The following is a 9220-nucleotide window of genomic DNA, read 5'->3' on the forward strand; positions in this document are numbered from 1 at the left end:
CTGCATCATTCAAGACTGTTGCTTTGTGAGAAGGTGGTAAAATTCACAGTTAGCCATTGATATGTAAATGCCAGCTGAAATGTACACCGGGCCTTGCCTTCACTCCAAGTCTGAGCAGGTCTGCCGAAGCCATGGCCCAGTGAGACACGGGTGCCAGCCCAGGCAGTTGGAAACAGAAACGTTTTAGCCTTTTGTGTAAAACACTGGGGTAAATCCTCAGTGCAGGAGTCTGGCCTAGTGGTAACGGGGATTTGAGCTCTGTCTTGGCCACTCTGTCTGAGCCATAGAAATAGATGATATTAAATGTTTTATTATCTGAAGCCCTTCTATCTAACCTCTCTGTATTTCTCACAGTCATTTCATAAAATAAACCACATAAAGTGCAGCAACTGTAAGAGTTCTGACACCCCAGAACATACTACATTCTAAACTACCTCAGTGTAGAATGTAGTACATGACATTAAGATCAGTTTCACATTGACTCAATCACATTAAATCACTTGGTGTTTTTCAATGCTTTTGACCATTTAGATTCTGTTTTTGATCTTTACATATCACGCCCTGACCGTAGAGAGCGTTTTATGCCTCTATTTCGGTTTGATCAGGGTGTGATTTGGGTGGGCAGTCTATGTTCTATGATTTTCTATTTCTAAGTGTTTGGCCGGGTGTGGTTCTCAATCAGAGACAGCTGTCTATTGTTGTCTCTGATAGAGAACCATACTTTGGTACCCTTTTCCCCCACCTGTTTTGTGGGAAGTTAACTATGTCTTTGTTCAGGGCACATAGCCCAAAGCTTCACGGTTTGGTTATTGTTCTTTGTTTTGTCGGTGTCATTTTTGAATAACATTTGGCGGGTTCCACGGGGAGTGAGGCAGAGTCAGGAAGCAGACCTGAGCCAACTCCCCATGCTTACTGTGGAGAGCATGGGACTGGTCAGGCCCCGTGCTATGGGGTGATGCTCACAGTGTCGAGGCGGAGCATTCACAGGCCGGTGTGCTCGGTGCCAGCTTCCCGCATTTGCCGGGTGGAAGCTGGTATCCAGCCAGAACGGTATCTCAGCTCTGCGCTCGAGACCACCAGTGCGCCTCCACGGCCCAGTGTATCCGGTGCCTCGGCCAAGGAAGAGGCCTCCTGGATGTCTCCCCAGCCCGGTGAGTCCTGTGCCTGCTCCCAGAGCCAGGTCTCCCCAGCCCAGGGAGTCCTGAGTCTCCCTCCTGTCCGGAGCTGCCAGAGTCTCCCTCCTGTCCAGAGCTGCCAGAGTCTCCCTCCTGTCCGGAGCTGCCAGAGTCTCCCTCCTGTCCGGAGCTGCCAGAGTCTCCCTCCTGTCCGGAGCTGCCAGAGTCTCCCTCCTGTCCGGAGCTGCCAGAGTCTCCCTCCTGTCCGGAGCTGCCAGAGTCTCCCTCCTGTCCGGAGCTGCCAGAGTCTCCCTCCTGTCCGGAGCTGCCAGAGTCTCCCTCCTGTCCGGAGCTGCCAGAGTCTCCCTCCTGTCCGGAGCTGCCAGAGTCTCCCTCCTGTCCGGAGCTGCCAGAGTCTCCCTCCTGTCCGGAGCTGCCAGAGTCTCCCTCCTGTCCGGAGCTGCCAGAGTCTCCCTCCTGTCCGGAGCTGCCAGAGTCTCCCTCCTGTCCGGAGCTGCCAGAGTCTCCCTCCTGTCCGGAGCTGCCAGAGTCTCCCTCCTGTCCGGAGCTGCCAGAGTCTCCCTCCTGTCCGGAGCTGCCAGAGTCTCCCTCCTGTCCGGAGCTGCCAGAGTCTCCCTCCTGTCCGGAGCTGCCAGAGTCTCCCTCCTGTCCGGAGCTGCCAGAGTCTCCCTCCTGTCCGGAGCTGCCAGAGTCTCCCTCCTGTCCGGAGCTGCCAGAGTCTCCCTCCTGTCCGGAGCTGCCAGAGTCTCCCTCCTGTCCGGAGCCCGCTACGAGGGTCCCCGCTCTAGAGGCGCCACCTAAGTGGGCCAAGCCAGAGGTGGAGCGGGGTCTACGTCCCCCCCAGAGCCGCCACCGCGGAAAAATGCCCACCCAGACCCTCTCCTATAGGTTCAGGTTTTGCGGCCTGAGTCCGCACCTTTGAGGGGGGTACTGTCACGCCCTGACCGTAGAGAGCGTTTTATGTCTCTATTTTGGTTTGGTCAGGGTGTGATTTGGGTGGGCAGTCTATGTTCTATAATTTTCTATTCTATGTGTTTGGCCGGGTGTGGTTCTCAATCAGGGACAGCTGTCTATCGTTGTCTCTGATTGAGAACCATACTTAGGTACCCTTTTCCCCCACCTGTTTAGTGGGAAGTTAACTTTGTCTTCGTTCAGGACACATAGCCCAAAGCTTCACGGTTTGGTTTTTGTTCTTTGTTTTGTCGGTGTCATTTTTTAATAAAGAGAAAATGTACACTTACCATGCTGCACCTTGGTCCAGTCCTTCAGCCAGCTGTGACATTACATTTGGGAAGAAATTATCAACTCAAGAGTCTGCCTATATACTCAGGCGATCCATGGGGAACTATTTGTTTTGCTATTTTGTTAGTTTATGTGTGTACTGTCCCAAATAACTGTTGACAATTTTATGTTAGTCTAACATACAGAGGTGTGAGACAATCATGCATAAGAGTGGCTGGGGTAGTCAAACTCATACAGGATGTGTTTGTGTGGTCTTAGAGAGAGAGGGGGGTAGAGAGAGAGTGTAAGACTGAGAGGGGGAGAGAGAGAATACTTTTCTGTGTTTTTTTTCTTCTTTGAAACGGTGTTCTGAGGAAATACCACAGTGTAAATAAAGGGTGTGAGGTCACATTTTGGAACGTGCACTCATTAATTCCATTCAGGTGTGCCTTGACTTTGACAGAGAGATGGGCATCTGTGGAGAGCTAATGGGTTCAGGTCAGAGGAAGTAACGGTTTGTCACTTACTGAAAACTCTGAGGTTTCGCCAGTAGGCAAGGCAGCAAGTAATGCATACTTCATGCACATGGAACAAGCAGTAAACGTGTTCACTTAAGTACACCATTCACACAACCACAGAAACACACACTCACACTAAATAATGTTGAAGTAAACTATATAAGTTATGTCAACTTTCTGTGATTCAAATCAAATTCTCCACCTATGCATCATAGTTCTATCGTCACATACAGATAGTGGTTTTGACTCTTGCATCAACCATGTTTAACATACTTTAAACAGGTCTCTATTACAAGAAAAAGAGGGGGTAGAAAGGAAACAGAGCAAGAGTGTGGAGGAGGGGGATGAAGAGGGGAAGACCAAGATAGGGGTGGAGGTATTGACAGTGCTACAAGTGAGATGATAGGTACATATACAGTGTATTCAGACCCCTTGACTTTTCCACTTTGTTACATTATAGACTTATTCTAAAATGGATGACATATTTTTTTCCCCTCATCATTCTACACACAATACCCGACAATGAAAAAGCAAAAGCATGTTTTTTTTTTGCAAAAATATAAAAAACTAAAAATGTAAATATCATATTTAGACAAGTATTCAGACCCTTTACTCAGTACTTTGATGAAGAACCTTTGGCAGCGATTACAGCCTCGAGTGTTATTGGGTATGACACTACAAGCTTGGCACTTCTGTATTTGGGGAGTTTCTCTCATTCTTCCCTGCAGACCCTCTCAAGCTCTGTCAGGTTGGATGGGGAGCATCGCTGCACAGCTATTTCCAGGTCTCTCCAGAGATGTTAGATTGGGTTCACGTCCAGAAACTGGCTGGGCCACTCAAGGACATTCAGAGACTTGTCCTGAAGCCACTCCTGTGTTGCCTTGGCTGTGTGCTTAGGGTCGTTGTCCAGTTGGAAGACGAACCATCGCTCCAGTCTGCGGTCCTGAGTGCTCTGGAGGCCACTGTGTTCTTGGGGACCTTGTTTCTCCAGATCTGTGCCTCGACACAATCCTGTCTCGGAGCTCTATGGACAAATCCTTCGACATCATGGCTTGTTTTTTTCTCTGACATGCACTGTCATCTGTGGGACCATATATCTCACATATTATGTGCCCAGTATGATAGAGCAAGAAACTTTTCTTAGCAGATAATGACATGACAACAACAGTAGCTGTAGATGATGTAATGAAAAGTTGGAGGGTGGTTGGTAATGGAGGACATCCAGTGGATCCATGTCTGGGTGTTGGGCAGAACCCCTAGCTCCTGGAGAGAACCACATGGAAACCACGTGTTTGATACCATTCTATTTACTCCATTCCAGACATTATTGTGAGCCATCCTCCCCTCAGCAGCCTCCATTTAACTATATGTATAGCTAGCAACTAGCAAACGTTAATGAAAAATTGTTGTTGAGAAATGGTTGTACATAGCTAAATCTGGCAAGTTATCTAATTGAAGTTAACTGCTTAACGTTAACCTGAATTGTGAATTTCTCTGAATGTTGTGCCTCTTGTCGAGATCAGGGGTGTCTTCATAGTACTTCGTCTGGAAAGAGAGAAATAAAATCTCCTTGAGGGATGCCATTGAAGTGCTAACTACATAAAAACTGAAAGCTGTAATAACAGTGACAGTAGCTTGCTTGCTAACGTTGGCTAAATACAACTGTCTGGCTAGCTGACTAGGCAGGCTGAAGAATATAAGTACAGTAGCTAGCAACGTCAATCTGTAAAACAGCTATTATTAATTCCTATTTAACAATATGTACTTAAGACAAACACACGGTAAAGAAAGTGTTCTCTTTACAGTCTTTTCGGTGCTCTGAAGCAGCAGGTTGTCACTGTCAAAAACACCGTCCTTGGAGAGAAATTCTGAGGTAATAATTTTGCGCGGACTGAGCAAACATTTATGCAGTGAAATAGAACTCGAACTGCCCGCATCCTCCTACGAGGTAAATTAGAGCCAAGCAACAGCCATGCAACCAGCATAGCAACGGACTCTTTGGTTCATTACGCAATCTGGTCAGAATGTTGCAACAGAAGCTAGAACTCATCGAATCCCATTGTGACGTAGAGGGGGACACTATTTGGCAGGAGGACACTATTTGGCATGACAGGACCCAAACCTGTGGCTGACAGAGAAAAACAATCGCAGGAACAAGTGTGTGACGTGGTCACACAAGGTGGGCATGGTCAGTAATCAGGGTGAACTTATTCCCGAGGAGATAATACTTGAGGGTGTCCAGGACCCATTTCACGGTGAGGCACTCCTTCTCGACAATCAAGTACTTCTTCTCCCTCAGGAGGAGCTTCGTGATGACATACATGATGGGGTGCTCCTCACGTTCCTGCTCTTGGGACAAAGGGCTCTTACCCTTGTGTCAGACTCGTCAATCTGGACCAGGAGGTTTTTTGAAAAGTCTGGGGTGACGAGTACGGGGTGCATGCGTGCAACATAGCGTGTCCTTCAGGGCCTGGAAGAAGGGGAGAAGCTAGAGCGGCAAAGGTAGGTGCGAATCAACTGTAGTATCCTGCTAACTCCAGGAACGACTTCACCTGCCTCTTGGTCCATCAGTTCGTCCACCCTCGGCATGAAGTAGGTGTCGAATTTACTGACCTTGTTCAGGCCCCGGAATTCGTTACAGAAGCGGACGGTTCCGTCTGGTTTCGGCACCAGCACTATAGGGCTAGACCACTCACTGTTGGACTCCCATCTCTAGCATTGTCGTCACTTCCCATTGGACTGCCGCCCTCTGGGCTTCTGGTATCCGGTATGGCCGTTTACTGACTTTTCTCACGGACGTTAGTGGATATGATGTTCCACAAGATCCTACGCTCTGGCACCTCTGAAAACACTGCTGTATTCCGCTGGACCAACTCTAGGAGCGATTGTCATTGGCTCGGGCTGAGGTCTTCCCCAATGGAAACTTCGACAGAGGGCAGGTTCTGCTGTGGCTGTGTCCGCGTGCCACTTCTTCAATAGTTTCACATGGTAAAGCTGGAGTGGTTTTCTCTGCCCCGGTTGGCGTACCTTATGATTGACGTCACCTAACTTCTCGACAATGTTGTAGGGCCCATGCCACATAGCCAGGAATCTGCTCTCTGTTGTGGGGATCAGAACCAAGACCTTCTCACCCGGTTGGAACTCTCGTGGTTGGGCCCTCCGGTTGAATATATGCTCCTGGGTGCGTTGCACCTGTGCAATGTGCTCCCTCACCACTGGCAAAATCGCCTACATCCTCTCCCTCATGTCCTCTACTTGTTCCACCACACCACGAAGGGGGGTTGGTTGGTCCAGCAATCAGCTGGGCCGATGGCCATACAGGAGATCAAAGGGGGAGAACCCAGTGGACGCTTGGTGTACCTCGGTCACCAAGAATATCAAGTGGGGTAGGAGCTGGTCCCAGTTCCTCCCGTCTCTCTCGATTACCTTCTTCAACATCTGCTTTGGGGTCTTATTGAAGTGTTGGACTAGCCCGTCCATTTGTGGATGGTACACACTGGTCCTCACCTGTTTGATTCATAAAATATTGCAGACATCGTTCATCACACTAGACATGAAAGAGTTGTACTCTTATCAGGCTATGCTGCAGACTACCTATTCCCTGATACACACATGCACAAACACACACAGAGTGTTTACTGTCTATGCATAGTCACTTCACCCCTAGCAAACAGGTACAAATTACCTCAACTAACCTGTACCCCCGCACACTGACTCTGTACCGGTACCCTTTGTATATAGCCTCGTTATTGTTATGTTATTGTGTTACTTTAGATTATTTTTCATCTTTTACTTTAGCTTATTTGGTAAATATTTTCTTAACTCTTTTTGAACTGCACTGTCGGTTAATAAGGGCTTGTGAGTAAGCATATCACTGTAAGGTTTACACTTGTTGTATTTGGCATGTGTGATAAATAACGTTTATGATTTGATTAAAAACTTTTTACGGCTGAGATCCCGTTAACGGGATAGATATGACAACAGCCAGTGAAAGTGCAGAGAGCCAAATTCAAACAACAGAAATCTCATAATTAAAATTCCTCAAGCATGCAAGTATTTTACACCATTTTAAAGATACTCTTGTTGTTAACCCCACCACAGTGTCTGATTTCAAAAAGGCTTTACAACAAAAGTATACTATGTTTTTTATTTTTTATTTTTATTTTACCTTTATTTAACCAGGTAGGCAAGTTGAGAACAAGTTCTCATTTACAATTGCGACCTGGCCAAGATAAAGCAAAGCAGTTCGACAGATAAAACGACACAGAGTTACACATGGAGTAAAAACAAACATACAGTCAATAATGCAGTATAAACAAGTCTATATACAATGTGAGCAAATGAGGTGAGAAGGGAGGTAAAGGCAAAAAAAGGCCATGATGGCAAAGTAAATACAATATAGCAAGTAAAATACTGGAATGGTAGTTTTGCAATGGAAGAATGTGCAAAGTAGAAATAAAAAAATAATGGGGTGCAAAGGAGCAAAATAAATAAATAAATAAAAATTAAATACAGTTGGGAAAGAGGTAGTTGTTTGGGCTAAATTATAGGTGGGCTATGTACAGGTGCAGTAATCTGTGAGCTGCTCTGACAGTTGGTGCTTAAAGCTAGTGAGGGAGATAAGTGTTTCCAGTTTCAGAGATTTTTGTAGTTCGTTCCAGTCATTGGCAGCAGAGAACTGGAAGGAGAGGCGGCCAAAGAAAGAATTGGTCTTGGGGGTGACTAGAGAGATATACCTGCTGGAGCGTGTGCTACAGGTGGGAGATGCTATGGTGACCAGCGAGCTGAGATAAGGGGGGACTTTACCTAGCAGGGTCTTGTAGATGACATGGAGCCAGTGGGTTTGGCGACGAGTATGAAGCGAGGGCCAGCCAACGAGAGCGTACAGGTCGCAATGGTGGGTAGTATATGGGGCTTTGGTGATAAAACGGATTGCACTGTGATAGACTGCATCCAATTTGTTGAGTAGGGTATTGGAGGCTATTTTGTAAATGACATCGCCAAAGTCGAGGATTGGTAGGATGGTCAGTTTTACAAGGGTATGTTTGGCAGCATGAGTGAAGGATGCTTTGTTGCGAAATAGGAAGCCAATTCTAGATTTAACTTTGGATTGGAGATGTTTGATATGGGTCTGGAAGGAGAGTTTACAGTCTAACCAGACACCTAAGTATTTGTAGTTGTCCACGTATTCTAAGTCAGAGCCGTCCAGAGTAGTGATGTTGGACAGGCGGGTAGGTGCAGGTAGCGATCGGTTGAAGAGCATGCATTTAGTTTTACTTGTATTTAAGAGCAATTGGAGGCCACGGAAGGAGAGTTGTATGGCATTGAAGCTTGCCTGGAGGGTTGTTAACACAGTGTCCAAAGAAGGGCCGGAAGTATACAGAATGGTGTCGTCTGCGTAGAGGTGGATCAGGGACTCACCAGCAGCAAGAGCGACCTCATTGATGTATACAGAGAAGAGAGTCGGTCCAAGAATTGAACCCTGTGGCACCCCCATAGAGACTGCCAGAGGTCCGGACAGCAGACCCTCCGACTTGACACACTGAACTCTATCAGAGAAGTAGTTGGTGAACCAGGCGAGGCAATCATTTGAGAAACCAAGGCTGTCGAGTCTGCCGATGAGGATATGGTGATTGACAGAGTCGAAAGCCTTGGCCAGATCAATGAATACGGCTGCACAGTAATGTTTCTTATCGATGGCGGTTAAGATATCGTTTAGGACCTTGAGCGTGGCTGAGGTGCACCCATGACCAGCTCTGAAACCAGATTGCATAGCAGAGAAGGTATGGTGAGATTCGAAATGGTCGGTAATCTGTTTGTTGACTTGGCTTTCGAAGACCTTAGAAAGGCACGGTAGGATAGATATAGGTCTGTAGCAGTTTGGGTCAAGAGTGTCCCCCCCTTTGAAGAGGGGGATGACCGCAGCTGCTTTCCAATCTTTGGGAATCTCAGACGACACGAAAGAGAGGTTGAACAGGCTAGTAATAGGGGTGGCAACAATTTCGGCAGATAATTTTAGAAAGAAAGGGTCCAGATTGTCTAGCCCGGCTGATTTGTAGGGGTCCAGATTTTGCAGCTCTTTCAGAACATCAGCTGAATGGATTTGGGAGAAGGAGAAATGGGGAAGGCTTGGGCGAGTTGCTGTTGGGGGTGCAGTGCTGTTGTCCGGGGTAGGAGTAGCCAGGTGGAAAGCATGGCCAGCCGTAGAAAAATGCTTATTGAAATTCTCAATTATGGTGGATTTATCAGTGGTGACAGTGTTTCCTATCTTCAGTGCAGTGGGCAGCTGGGAGGAGGTGTTCTTATTCTCCATGGACTTTACAGTGTCCCAGAACTTTTTTGAGT

This window comes from Oncorhynchus kisutch, linkage group LG2 (assembly GCF_002021735.2).
Source record: "Oncorhynchus kisutch isolate 150728-3 linkage group LG2, Okis_V2, whole genome shotgun sequence".
In the NCBI taxonomy this organism is placed as follows: domain Eukaryota; kingdom Metazoa; phylum Chordata; class Actinopteri; order Salmoniformes; family Salmonidae; genus Oncorhynchus; species Oncorhynchus kisutch.